Source organism: Rhipicephalus sanguineus, chromosome 3 (genome assembly GCF_013339695.2).
Source record: "Rhipicephalus sanguineus isolate Rsan-2018 chromosome 3, BIME_Rsan_1.4, whole genome shotgun sequence".
NCBI classification, from domain to species: Eukaryota; Metazoa; Arthropoda; class Arachnida; order Ixodida; family Ixodidae; genus Rhipicephalus; species Rhipicephalus sanguineus.
Genome location: NC_051178.1, coordinates 126,462,432 through 126,476,453, shown reverse-complemented (window position 1 = coordinate 126,476,453; position 14,022 = coordinate 126,462,432). Strand labels below are relative to the sequence as shown.

The following is a 14,022-nucleotide window of genomic DNA, read 5'->3' as shown; positions in this document are numbered from 1 at the left end:
CGACCTTCGGGTCAGCATTCGAGCACCATAACCATAGACGGTCGCAACGGGTGCGCGTAACGGATATTATAAAGAAACAGTAAAAGTAAATATTAAACCATATTTCGCTGAAAGCGTGCGAATCGTTCAATGTAAATGAGCGATATGCAATGTATGAAACGGGGCTCTTCTTTCCTATCTCGCACATTAATAAGAGATGTGATCACAGCGCAAAGTAAGACACGAGACAGAGAGCAACGAAGACAGCGCTCGTCTTCGTTGCTCTCTGTCTCGTGTCTTACTTCGCGCTGTCATCACAATTTAAAAAATGGAATACCAACTAGCCCGTACCCAGACCTTGCTTCAATGAGAGATGGCTGGAAATTTGCAGGCGCAGAGGAAAAGAAAACATGTAATGGAGCAAATTTCTACTTTAAAATCTGCTCATCCAACTTCTCTGTCCAAACCCCATCCCACCCAAACTCACATATCTTATCTCATTCATACATACTATAAGTAGCCGCTGCGGTGGTTCTGTGATTACGGTGCTCGGCTGCTGACCGCGAAAGTCGCGGGTTCGATCCCGGCCACGGTAGTCGCATTTCGATGGAATCGAAACGCTATAGGCCCGTGTACTTTAAATTCCGGTGCACGTGAAATAACCCCAGAAGGTCGAAATTTCCGAAGTCCTTCACTACGGCGTGCCTCGTAACCCGTTACACGGTGGTTTTAGCGCGTAAAACCGCATCCATTAATATTATTAATACGCACCATGAGCATGACGCATGCCAGTAGCGCAGCCTTCACGTGCACGTCCAAGTCGAGAGGAAAAGTGATGTTGAAGCGGTCGGCGTCCAAGTAAAGACTCCTGGAGAACCCCGACGTCTCTCTCGTGATCATGCCGATCAGGATGCCACCTAGCGTCCGCACCTGGTAAGAGGCAGACAAATCAAGACTTGTAGCTTCCCCACGCTTTCGTTTTCAAATAAAAGCTCTACCATGCTCCTTAGAGATATCAATGATGAGAAGTTGAACAGGTTGTAATGCATCTACACCGGCGCAGTAAAAGAGCATGCAGCGACTTTCATGCTTGCATCTACTCGTATGATTAACAAGACATTTCATCCGCCCTGCCTAGCTATAATACTTCGCTACAAAAAGGTTATGAGTTTCGCGTAGTGCTTACTTACGACGCGCGACTATATAATGGATAGAAGTACGTCATGCAAGGTAAGCGAGAGCGATCAAGAGGGTCGTATAGGGACACACTTTATTACAATACTTACCCTATTTTCTCGCGTATAACCCTTACAAGACGTTTTAAAAGTTTAGACCTAAAGTAAAAAAAATTCTAACTCTGGTTTTCAAAGGTGGCTTCACGGCAATCCTTAACAGCTATGCAAGAAAGCTAGCTTCGCGGCAATACGCGGGGTTCATTTTTAGAAAATTTTTACGTAAATTGTTGTTGATGGTGCGGGCGGAATTTCCGGCTGTGTCTACATGCCTGAACAAGAATCTCGCGTACGGATAAGGCGCTAGGAAAAAAGCCTTCCGCTATTTATGAGCCAAGAGGACTATTCTATGCAGGGAAGAAGTCTTCATCTGAACAGTTGTGTAGTTGCATCACCACTTCGCGCCTGATAAAACTACGCTGGCGTTCCTTACGCTATTCATGCTGACCACGAAGGGAGCACTTGCCTCGAACTTGGCTTCCAAGCAGTAAAAGAAAGTCTGCGTGCAGAGTGGGCCTGCGATGGAGATCATGGGATTGCACTGGCGATCGTAGACCGTGTACGAAGGAAAGAAGGGCGACCAGTCCTGGTACAGGTACGCTATCGTGACAGTCGGCGGTGCCTGCACCTCGATGTACTGCGCAAGCAGCAACACAAGCAGCTCTAGTGACACACTCCACGATATCATTGGAGTATACGACACACCTGTTACGTTGCATTAAGACAGAAGGCAAGATAACCGCTGGCCAATGAGAGTAACTGAGTGGATTCCAAGAGAAGGCAAACGCGCGAGGGGGAGACTGGAAGTTAGGTGGGCAGATTAGATTAAGAAGCTTGTGGGTACAACGTGGCAGGACCGTGTTGATTGGCGGAATATGAGAAAGGCCTTTGTTCTGCAGTGGGCGTAGTCAGACATGATGATGATGATGATGATGATGATGATGATGATGATGATGATGAAGACAGAAGAGCCAGAAGGTGACGGACGCCCAACTGAATACGCAGATGCCATTTAGCCTGTGAGGCACACCTGCTTCTCGGCCTAGTTAGTATCTGCTGAGCGTTATATCTGCCGCTGAGAGAACACATAAGGAAAGTCACGCGGTCTCTTACGCATTCACCCAAGATGACTCAAAGGCGAAAGCTATCTTCTTCTTCCTTTTCTCCTCAGTCGATTGCATTGATGCCTCCCCCACTCCCCCTAAAAGCTTTCTGCACCTCACGTGGTTTTGCACTGCCTCTGGGATCGGCCCACCCTTGACCAAGCGACGACGTCGTGTGATAAAGTCATGACGTCACAAATCTTGGCGATCTGCGACGTTGTGATGACGCCATCTCGTGGTGATTTTTTGCATTCTTTCGTGTATGTTGACGCCGACGCCGATGGTCACTTTTCACGTTTAATGAAGCAGCTAAGGCTTTCGCCGTAATTTTAAGACGTTTTGACGACGTAAACTATGTACACAGGCCGTTCGTGTTTCCGTCAATCTAATGTGCGTTTTCCTCGCTTTAGTTTAGTACTTTCCCGAAATGCCTCGCTCACGTGCCATAAATAGCACTTTTGACTAACCAAAGCGAGTGAATAAGAATGCAGTTGCGAGTATGCGAAAACAAACGTGCGTCCAAACAATCATATCCTGCCAAAACAAAATCACGATTCCTTCTTGAAGCACGCTATGTTGCAAGGAGGCGACGAAAAGGCGCTTTACGGAAGCATTCGTCGACAGCCAGCAGAAACGGTCTTGCACCTCACCTCATGTCCACTGAACTTCATAGGTTTACCGACTAACAATTTCCGATAAACAATTGATGTTGTTTATTCCCTAGCATCTGAAGTTTTGCACGGTATTTTCTGGAGCGCAGCCTCGTAACCATGGCCAGTGCAAGCTTTTTGCGCGAGTAGACATCGTTGTTGTGTTTAATATGCTGCATTGCGCACGAGTTTTCCCGGAAGAAGTTAATCAAAAAACTGAACTGAATTGCACGTCGTATGCCTCGCATTAGACAACCGTCACATTATTCAAACGTAAAACCAATATACAATATGCATACACTGCAAGCCTTGTTTAAGTTCTCGCTTTGTAGACATGATACATCACAATACAGTAGGTATTAGTGCGAGACATGCCTCCCTCCTATTAGCTTAGTCAGGGTGGAAGTTGGGCCATCAAGCTCTCCCCCTCCCCTCCTCTCCCCCTCCCTTCTCCGGGAAAAGTTTCTGGCCGCGCCACTGCTCCCCCCCCCCCCCACTTCCACTTACACCTCCACCGGTGTTTGACTCACCTGTAGGCAGCAGAAGGCGCAGCAGTAGTCGCACCTTAGCGGCCGAATAAATCGCATCACCTCGACGTTGCGGTAGTCCATGACCTTCATCTCAAAGCAGCGCCGCGAGCAACATACCATCGCTTGCAGCACCCGCTGTCTGCAATTAAAACAACGTTACGGATGTTGTATGCATGTGCTTGGCGTGCTAGTATGAACCACAATGCAGCACGAAAAATAAATTGAATGCATCTTTTTAGCTTTTACGCCAGACGAAGTCGAGCAAGAAAAAAATGACAAACATTCTTGCTGCCTAGTTTGCCTATATCGAACTGCGATGTATGTCATATTCGGTTTTGCAGAGTGGCCAGGCTTTGTTACGTATAGGCGAACGTGGAGTACCCATGATCTTCTAAACGTCGTGTTTCCTTGAACCGGAAACAGCGAAACCAGGACACTAGGAAACCTTGCGGTCAGCCCGTTACTATATATCTTTACTTATTCAGGCGCTTTTTTAAACTAAGTGTGACGGTCATTTTAGACAAATAAGTTGCTAACTGAACACAAAATGCTCTTCTAATTAGAAATTTGTTTATGCTCACCTTCGGCAAACAGGTACACGAACTGTCCCAGCACGTTCTTAGCCACGTACTTGTTGTACTTCTCGTAGCCGACGAAATCTGAAGAAATATGCGGCATCGCAGCGATTAAAGGGATTGACTCTTACGGTAGGACGAAGCGATAGAAGTCAAAGTACAAGATTTGTAAAGAAAAATACTAACTTTGGAAGAGGTCGCTTTGTTGTTGAATTACCAACTGGTCAACGGTTGTTAGGTATTCGAGACCGGGTGGACATATTGAAGGAGCCGAGGGGGTCAGCGGCTGTTCAGCTGGAAAAGCGCATGTATGAACGTGTGTTTAGATTTCGCATTAAAGCACTCCATTCCACAGCTCTGATGAGTGAGCCGTTATACACTAGTACGGATTCGGCGTGTCCATGGAACTATTTGTACTAATTTTGCCCTGAATTGAAGTGCGATCATTTCTGTTTATGATAGACGCACTGACACTGAGTGACGTTACGCCGAAAACACGTAATATGCCTCCCTCGCTGCTAGTTAAGAACACAGTGACGTAGTCACTAATCCTATTCATATCGTCGCCCATATACTCACTAATGACCGTCGACATGGTAACGTCAAGACTGTCGGCGTGGCCGTGCCGCGCTCAATTCTTTTGGCGTTGGTTCGGTGTTCTCTCAACCAGCTCAGGTCCAGCGGCCAGTCCAAAAGCATGCTATTGATGCGGCCAACGGCACCTTGTCGTCGTCTTCGCCGTCTCATGACACAACCGCATGTACTTTCGCAGGCGTCGCTCTCTGAGCCTATGATGATGATAAATTGCTTTCCGATTACATTTATATTATAATTTGTCGATGAGAGAAAGAGCATTACTGGCGCTCAGAGCAGATGGCCTCAGTTTAGGCCATCTCTGTCCGAGTAAATGATGGCGGAATAGATGTACACTTCCAGATATCCTTGCTCCTGGTGCCTTGGGGCCGTAGTCAGCCACATATGGTTGTAGGGCAAGGAAAGAGAGGTGATCGAGAGAATGTATATATATAGTGGGTAAGGCGGAGGATGGCGTATCTGCTGGATATGAAATGTGAGCGTATGTAGGGTGGGGAGCCTTCCGTGAGACCTCTAGAAAGTTGTACACGTGCTGGGGTTTGAAGAGTATCTATATATCGGTGCGACCCTCGATGGGCATGACGTCGATCACGGAGCTCTTCATTGTCGCACAGGTGAATTCTGTGACGCATACTAGGTCACGAGATTTTACGGGACATGGAATTTGAGAGAAAGCTCGATACCCGCGAAACCTTCGAGGAGCGTTGAAAAAGGCACAGATTAATTCTCAAGGTTTCAACGCATGGTAGCCTTCGCGACATACACAACGATAAATGAGAAACGCCGAGCATTTACAACGCACAAATGCAAATTTGCTGCAGATGCTGTCTTGTATTTTCGTCCACTTTAATTTATTTATGTTTATATCATAATTACCACATTAAAGTTAAATGCTACAAATAACGTTCCTACACTTTCCTTGGCTTCATTGTCTGTTGGTTTCACAAGGTTGTACATAACACCGAAAACGAACCCTTGATTAATTTCCCTTCCTTCGTTCATTCTTAGCTAGGGTCTCGTTCTGGCATACTTGATGCCTTGAGGCAGTATGCGAGGGATTATTGGTCAGCTGCAAGCTCGTAAAGAGATCACGTGCTACGTGACGCCAGCTCAAGGGAAGAAAAACAAAAACAACAGTGTTCCCATGTTTACATGCACAGAAATACCCAATGAAGTGGACGAGAGCCGAGAGGACAACCGCCACTGTAGCTCAATAGGTAGAGAATCGGACGTGTTATCCAAAGGTTGTAGGTTCGATCCCTACCAGCGCCAAACTGTTTTTTCGTACACTTTATTTTCTTTGCGTTTATATCATATAATCCATACTAATACATTTATATTTTTTACATTTATAGATACTGTGTCATTTGTATGAAAGTCATATAATTTGTGGCCGACTGCACCTTTTCTTGAGCGTAGTTTGCAACTAAGTCTCCATTTTGCAACCGGTGAACAGTGGGTGAGGGGGATAGGTCTTATTAGTCAATGTTGTCTGCGGGCCCTGCTGTGGTAGACACGGCAGAGTTGCATCTCATGAGCTGGCTTTATTAGACTCTGAGTGAAATGACGCGCCACACCCCGATAGCAGGGGCGTAGCCAGAAATTTTTTTCGGGGGGGGGGGGGGTTCAACCATACTTTATGTATGTTCGTGCGTGCGTTTGTATGTGTGCGTGCCTATATACGCAAGCAAAACTGAAAAATTTCGGGGGGGGGGGGGGGGTTTGAACCCCCCCAACCCCCCCCCTTGGCTACGCCCCTGCCCGATAGTTATTGAAAAAAATTTATTGAATTCTTTTTGCCCGATCTAATGAGCAGAAATGAAAATAATAAAGTGCTTTTTAAGGCATGGAAAACAATATGGCTAATTTCATGTGTAACCGTTCTGAGTTCACCTTCATCCTTGCCAATCCACCGTAGTTTGCAAGCGCTGTGTTCTGGCGCTTACCAGCAGTTGCGAATATTGTTGACCGGGTCACTAGCGTAGCCAGAAATTTTTTTCGGGGGGAGGGAGGGGGAAGTGAGCCATACTTTATGTATGTTCGTGCGTGCGTTTGTATGTGTGCGTGTATACATACACATGCAAAAATGGGTTTGAACCAGGACAGCGTCCTCGACACAAAAAAGAGGAGTTTTTCTACAACGTCACAAGTGCCACAGCGGCGTTCTGGCAAGTTTCACACTTTGCGCGTGGTCATTTGTGCATCTAATTTTACCTTGTGGAACAGATAAACTGCATTCGCTCGTGAGTAACATATGTACCTTTACAATTTCGTATACACATTTAATAAAACTGAAGCACTGGCGTAGCCGGGGGGGGGGGGGGGGGGGCGGGAGGGGGGTTGTTGGTGGAGGTTAGTGGTTCAACCCCGCTCCTCCTCCTCCTCCCCCCCGAATATTTGCGAACATACAGAAGGTATGGTATAACACAGGTGAAAATATTGCAACTGGAAACAACTGGGACCAGTTCAACTGGTTTATGGTCAAATTCCCCGTTGGGACCCACTGGGACCGAATTCCCAACTTGGACCCACTGGCAATTGGTCCCAACTGGGAATTTGACCATAAACCACTTGACCTGGTCCCAGTTGGCACCCACTGACAACTGGTCCCCACTGCGAATCCTGCCATAAACCACTTGATCTGGTCCCAGTTATTTCCAGTTGCAATTGGGACCAGTTGGCAGTGGGTCCCAGCGGGGGCCAGTGGCTCTTACTGAGATCTCAATAAGAGCCAGTTGCCCGTTGCAAATGATGTCCCATTAGGAACTACTGTCTGAAGCAGGTCCCATTAAAAATTAAACCTGATGTGGCTATTTAATTCCTGGGGCTCCAGTGCAAGATAAAAAAAATAACCTTAGATACTCATCAAATGTTTATTTTACAAACATTACACAGCACTCAAATTTTTTAGTGTTTGGCGGCAATCCTGAATTTTTTCCGTGAGATTCACGTACCCGTGACCAATGGGAGAGCGTTGCTGGAAAATAAGAGGTAACATATGTTACATGCATGTCTCAGAATAGCCATATCAATTTATTATACACAGCGGACCAGCCTTCTAAAAATTCACACTACGAAGACTATTCCAGAGATCATGCCAGATGTAATCCGATTTTTTTTTAAGTCGCTTACCTCAGCGGCAAAAACATAAGATCTACGGGCAGTAAGGCGATCGAAAGCATCTTTGTTTCCACTCGAATGTATGTAACTACAGATGCAACAGGTTCGGGAATATCCATTTGCAGTGCAAAATACGGGCCCCTTCGCGCTTTCTTTAAAAATCGCGGACGGAGCTACAAATTTGCACGAGTATACTTTATAGTTATTTAGCATGCCGTTCAATATACAAGTATTGCACGGCACTCATTTTCTGTGATGCTCCAAAACAAATGGCAGAAAATTAGCAAGCACTCCGCACAAACCCCTAAACAAACATATTACAGAGCAGTGCCGAAAGAACTTGTTTACAATGCGGCGTTCTATCGTCTGAACACTCAAAACACTTTGCATTGCATTGAACAACTTGCACTCGAAGCGTGATATATAGTTACCTTCAAACGGCTGCATCGCCGACAAGGCGCAGGCTTGCACAGCATTCCGCACACAATGGATCCACATATCCGTGTTGTCACAGGAAAAAACACTTGTCCGGCGTTCACCCATAAAGACTTCCAGAGATGAAACTGTCGAACACTAATTCGACAAAATTAGGGGTGTGCATATTCGAAAGTTTCGAATATTCGTCGAATATTACATTCGAAATATTCGTATTCGATTCGAAAATCGTGTATTCGAAATGTTTCGAATATTCGATAACTTCGAATATTCGAAAAATTCGAATATGCGATTCGATTATCATGCATAAAATAGCTCGTCTTCCACATTTCTGCTGCGTTCGTATAGCTAAAAACGTTGCCGAGAGGAGCGATAAACATCGTAAGTACACGGAGGCACGTATCTGCCTGCGACGAGCGCCCCAATACGTATGATTTATTGCTGGTGCATCTCCGACGTGCAGCGCCGTTGGCGATCATGTAACCATACATTTTCAATATTATGCGGCCGTAACGTGCCGCACTACCACTCGTTCACTATGCGGGACCACTTCTGAAGAAAGACAGTGACCCATGTGACTGGTGGCGGACTGTAGGCACCTTCAGATACCCCAGTCTGGCAAAGCTTTGCCCCACGTACCTCCCTATAGCAGCCACTTCTGTTCCAAACGAGCGTGACTTTTCAGTGGCGGGGGGGGGGGGGGGGTGTCTCTGTTAGAAGGGAGAGCCTGCTGCCTGATTATGTGGAGCAACTCATATTTCTTCATGATAACATCTAGTCATTACTTTCATTGTGCCGTGATATTTGCTTGCGTTGTGATGTGCATTGTGCTAGCCTGGACATTGTGTTCTGGAGATAGCAGTGTATGTTGTGTTGCCAGTCAGGCTGTTAATGTTTTTTTTTTCAAATAGCTACATCTTAAATAAAATATTGTTACTGTGGAGGCATTTTTCCTTTGATATTCGATATTCGATTCGGTATTCGAAGGTGGATATTCGTATTCGATTCGTATTCGAACAATTTGATATTCGCACACCCCTAGACAAAATCTAAATTACGCACGCCATGACTGCACGTTCCTTTTGAAAAACAGCACAACTAAGCACCGCTTCCACGGACCACCGGTCACCACAGAACACTTCCACCACTCGGCAGCTAGCCCTCGTACACACGTGGTGTACGAAACTAGCATGGCTGTGTTTCCAAACTTTCTGCCTTTATTATCGAGCTTCTTTCTTCCATTAAATAGTGCGGAATTGGCATGAAATAATTCTTTTCAGTTTATTTTATGTGTAATTCTTATGTTTCATTACTTTACTGCTTCATTTGCTTGAGCGTATGAGATACGAAACTGATGTGACGGCTGTCGGGGTAGTTGGGGAGAGAGCAGAGAGAATGTGGCGTGCGTTTGTGTCGGCAGCATCGTAGCAGCATGTCGGCGGCAGTCTCGGAAGTGGTAGCTCTCTTTAGTAGCTCTCAGCTCTGCTCGATTTTTCGTTGTCGTACGTACGGAAGTAATCGCTGTGCTGCACACAAGCCAATCGAGCAGGCATGCTCTCAGTGAGACAACGGCAATATTAACACCCCGACGTCAATCGGGCCCGCTTCGCCTGCGGGTATCCGCGATGGACGTAAAAAGATTGACAATTAACAGCTGATGGCAGCAGTACTGATGCTAAAACAAGCGTACGTTTGACTGCACTGTGTTGCGCATTTGCGCAACGGAATAATCGACGATAATACACGATTTAAAAAAAATACATATCAGGTCAGGTAAGACTGTTTATATTATTTTAATGGGGTTAAAACAACGCGAAGAGGAGGATGACGTCTAAACAAGAAACGATAATTCATTCGCAAACCATGAGATGCTATTTTCTTATTCTCTCATCGTCCTATCATCTGTGTTCATAACGGCCCCTTACAATACTAGGCCAGTGATCAGGTACCCTTCTGTGAGTATGACACAAAAAACTCTTGGATAAAACCCATTCGCTCAAGTCCAGCAATGCCACGTCGTATACATTCGAGTTCAATTTTTTTTCGTTCACTGTGAAGAATAGTACAACCAGAGTAACTGGTCGCACTTCGAGTTAGCGTACAATTGGGACCATTTGCTTCCAATATAACTGGATATGGTTTCCAACTGGGACCAGCTGCCTCCAGTTCAACTGGTCATGGTTCCCGTTGGTGGCCAGTTGAGTTGTAACTGGGACCAGCTGCTAACTGGAACCAGTTGAGTTGTAACTGGGACCAGCTGCTAACTGGAACCATTTGCAACTGGAATCAACTGGGACCAGTTGGTTTCCAACTGGGGCCAGTTGGCCTGCAACTGGGACCATTTGATCCCAGTTAACACCAGTTGAAACCAGTTGGATTCCCAGTCACACATTTTCACCTGGGAAAGTATGCCCCTGAACTGAACTAACACTTTCATCAGTAGTAGTAGGTGAGAAATACTCAGATACTTCAGTCTTATGACAGCACGTACTCATGAAGGCTAATTTTAACTTTTTAAAATTTTGGTCAACTACTACATCTATCCTACGCCCCGCCATGGTGGTCTAGTGGTTATGGCGCTCGACTGCTGACCAGAAGGTCGCGGGGTCGAATCCCGGCCGCGGCGGCTGCATTTTCGATGGAGGCGAAAATGTTTGAGGCCCGTGTACTTAGATTTAGGTGCACGTTAAAGAACCCCAGGTGGTCAAAATTTCCGGAGCCCTCCACTACGGCGTCTCTCATAATCATATCGTGGTTTTGGGACGTTAAACCCCAGATATTATTATTACATCTATCCTACGGTTACAGTGTCGAGAAAGACACGTAGATGAAAAAGCTAGTATAAAAACGCCTTCACCTCCTTCCTCACTAACTTTCCACCGCGTTGTCACCACCTCACTAGGCTGGCTGCATAAAATCATTTTGTCACACCGCTCCCGCGTCCGTGTTTTGTCAGTTTTGCTAGCGTTTTCTGTTTGTTCGTCCTGTCTCTGCCCTTGCATTTCCAGCGTAATTGTTGCCACTCTGTCGAGAGCGAGCCGCAAGTATGGCCTGCACTGTAAAATCAATGCGTCAGTTTCACCTGAAAGGCTAAGCATTTATAACGAAAGCCCCGCCCCCACCTCCGCTACGGCGCACACACATCACGAACAGCTAGCCCGCCTCGCACGCGCGCCTTCTTACGGCGCACTCGCCTCGATACCATCCTTCCTTCTCGCGTTAACCTCGCACGCTTTCATTGTATCAGATACGTCCAGCATAGACGCACCAGAGCTGACAACACAGAAGCGTCAGGCAGAGACACCCCCCCCCCCCCCCCCCCATTTGACCAGTCCTTTTGACTGGTCAGAAGTGGTCTTGAGGCACATGAGGTTCAGCACTGGCAAGATACAAGGACGTATACATGCATTACTGCCGGAGAATGCGTGGTCATTTATCTGTGAGCTATTGCCAGTGAGTGCGAGTGGACACGCGCCCATGAGCTTGAGTGGGTGCCGGCAAGTGCGAACAGAAGTGTTGATATGAGAGCCTGAAGGCACGAGTAGGAACGCGACGGAGCACACATGAGCATGAATGAGCACACAAAGAAATATCGTTGGGCGACAATCCACTTCTGCCGACCTAACCATTCCAGCAAAGATCCCCCTCTCTCTCTCTCTACCTCACCTCCAAGACCGGAAGCAGTAGAAACTGCGCGCATGCAAATGAGTCAGTACTACTGTGCAACAGCAACTGACTATTCACATAAAGTCATGGTTTTCAATGACTATGCTTTGACTACGAGAGGAAAACGCGCCAGGAGTCGAGCTGTGTTGTGTACAATAACAATAGTTGCAATGACATCACTTATCCACGAGACAAGTACTTGGCTTTATTGTATATGCCAAAAAGGGATTACAAGAGCATAGAGGTTACATGCAGCCTTGAGAAACAGGCAGAAAATACAACTGAAGAAGAAGAAGAAGAATAACTTTTATTGGGGAAAAGGGAAGGGGTCTAGGAGCTAGATGGGTGGGGCCCCATGTCCAAGGCTCCACTGGCTTGTGCCGCCAGCCGGACATGGTCCAGGAGCGCTAGTTGCACCTCCGGGTCCGAGCTAGCGAGGCTCTCTTAGTTGCGAAGCTCCACGAAGCTGTGGCACACAACAGCTGCTGTGAGCACACTCAAACAATATTTAAGCAGCCACAGCAGGCCTACAGTGCAGACTACTTATAATGTGACCATTTAAAGGGCGGTATAAAACACAGTGCAACCTTTTGTATTAAAATGGCGATGGTAAAAGCAAGATTGTGCACTGCACCACTCCCGCATTGACACCGCACTGTGCTTACAGATCACTTATCCAAATAACACTATTGCACCGCCCTTCTAGCGATGAGATTTAGGAAACAGGAACTACTCTGACATCCCCTTCGGTTCTAGACTTAACATGCAATTTAAAACAGGAGGTTGTCCGTCTGGCTTGTAGACTGATTATAAAAATATATTATTTGCTGACAGTGTGGTTAGTATCATCTTGCACTTCTATGACACACGTTATAAGCAGTCTACACTGTACATGAAAACTCTGCCTCCACATTGCTTGCAATTTGAACATACAGCTTCTTACACAATGCAAGTACAAATTGCAATCCGTTGGAAACTTAGTCCAAACAAAGAAGCAATAGCTCCAACCACGTGGAAAGTCAAGACATTGAAAATGGGATCACACCCCTTTGTATGCTGAGGATCAAAAAGTGGTTCAACTCCGAAAACACTGCCCACTGTGTACGGCTAAAATGAGACTTGTGCAAGACGAGACAGTTTGTTCAAACATCAGATTCACGACAGCCAAATAACACGGGGTGCAATGGGTGGCTGAAAGGTCTTTGCAGCATGTTAAATGGTAGCAATGCACTTTCCAACAACATATGACAAAGGCACAAGGAAAGCAGTCTTTGCAAGCCACGCTAGACTGCACCGCAGCATTTGACTTAATGGACTGGCCCAGCTGCACTAGGGATTGGCTGTTAAAATTGTCTAAGCAACAGATGTGACACAAGTGCTTCTGCTGCACACCGCAATGCATCTCACGAGCAGAAAAGCATTGTTGCCACATGTTACACATGAATGAACGATATAATAGTACCAGGAAAAAATCTTGAAGGCGGGTAATCCAGAGATAAGTTTAGCAGTAACAGCGAATGCAGAGTAATCCACAACTAGTAGAGTGTCAAATGCAAATGCAGCATCGCATACTGCACAGTATGTACTGAACACAAACATGGCAACATTAAGATGCTGCCAGAGCTCTCTGCATTTCTGCAGCACTGTTACAAAGAAAAGGGGGGGGGAGGGGGGGTCAGAGTTCCCTAAAGAAGTCCTCTGTTAGCTGTACTGCATAAAAACCTCTTGTCCCTCACAGGATGCACCAAGACAGCACAAGAGCACCTGCAACTTATGGGAGTCGTTCAGAAATATCGTGTAAAGTGCACCGAGACAGCATACACTCAGATGTTAGACAACAAGAATAAAGTTGTACTTCAAGCAGAAAGTTTAACTGGACCGTAACTTCCCCATTTACGTACATTTCCACGTGAGAACAACAATAAAGCTTTTTAGCGATTAACGTTCACGGCGACTTACATATTGTACATGAAAACAACAAATGAGCATTTCAGCTACAATTTCCAAGGACAGCTACGCTACTTAGGTACATAAAAGTACATTGTTCGGTGCAATAACGCGACGTTCGACTCAGGTGCAAGTTTGTTTACAACATAAACGTCGTGTTAGACTCACAAGGTTGGCGCAACCAGTTTCGA

The 14,022-nt window shown here is 46.1% G+C and overlaps 1 long non-coding RNA gene across 1 annotated transcript; it reads right to left on the bottom strand.

The window, feature by feature from the left end:
- Positions 1–1,682: 1,682 nt before the first annotated feature.
- On the bottom strand, positions 1,683–4,364 carry LOC119387116 (uncharacterized). The gene is made up of 4 exons (XR_005182444.2): positions 4,256–4,364; positions 4,076–4,153; positions 3,495–3,633; positions 1,683–1,848 (listed from the first exon to the last, which is right to left on the bottom strand). It is a non-coding gene; the product is annotated as an uncharacterized LOC119387116 (long non-coding RNA).
- Between the last annotated feature and the right edge of the window lie 9,658 nt (positions 4,365–14,022).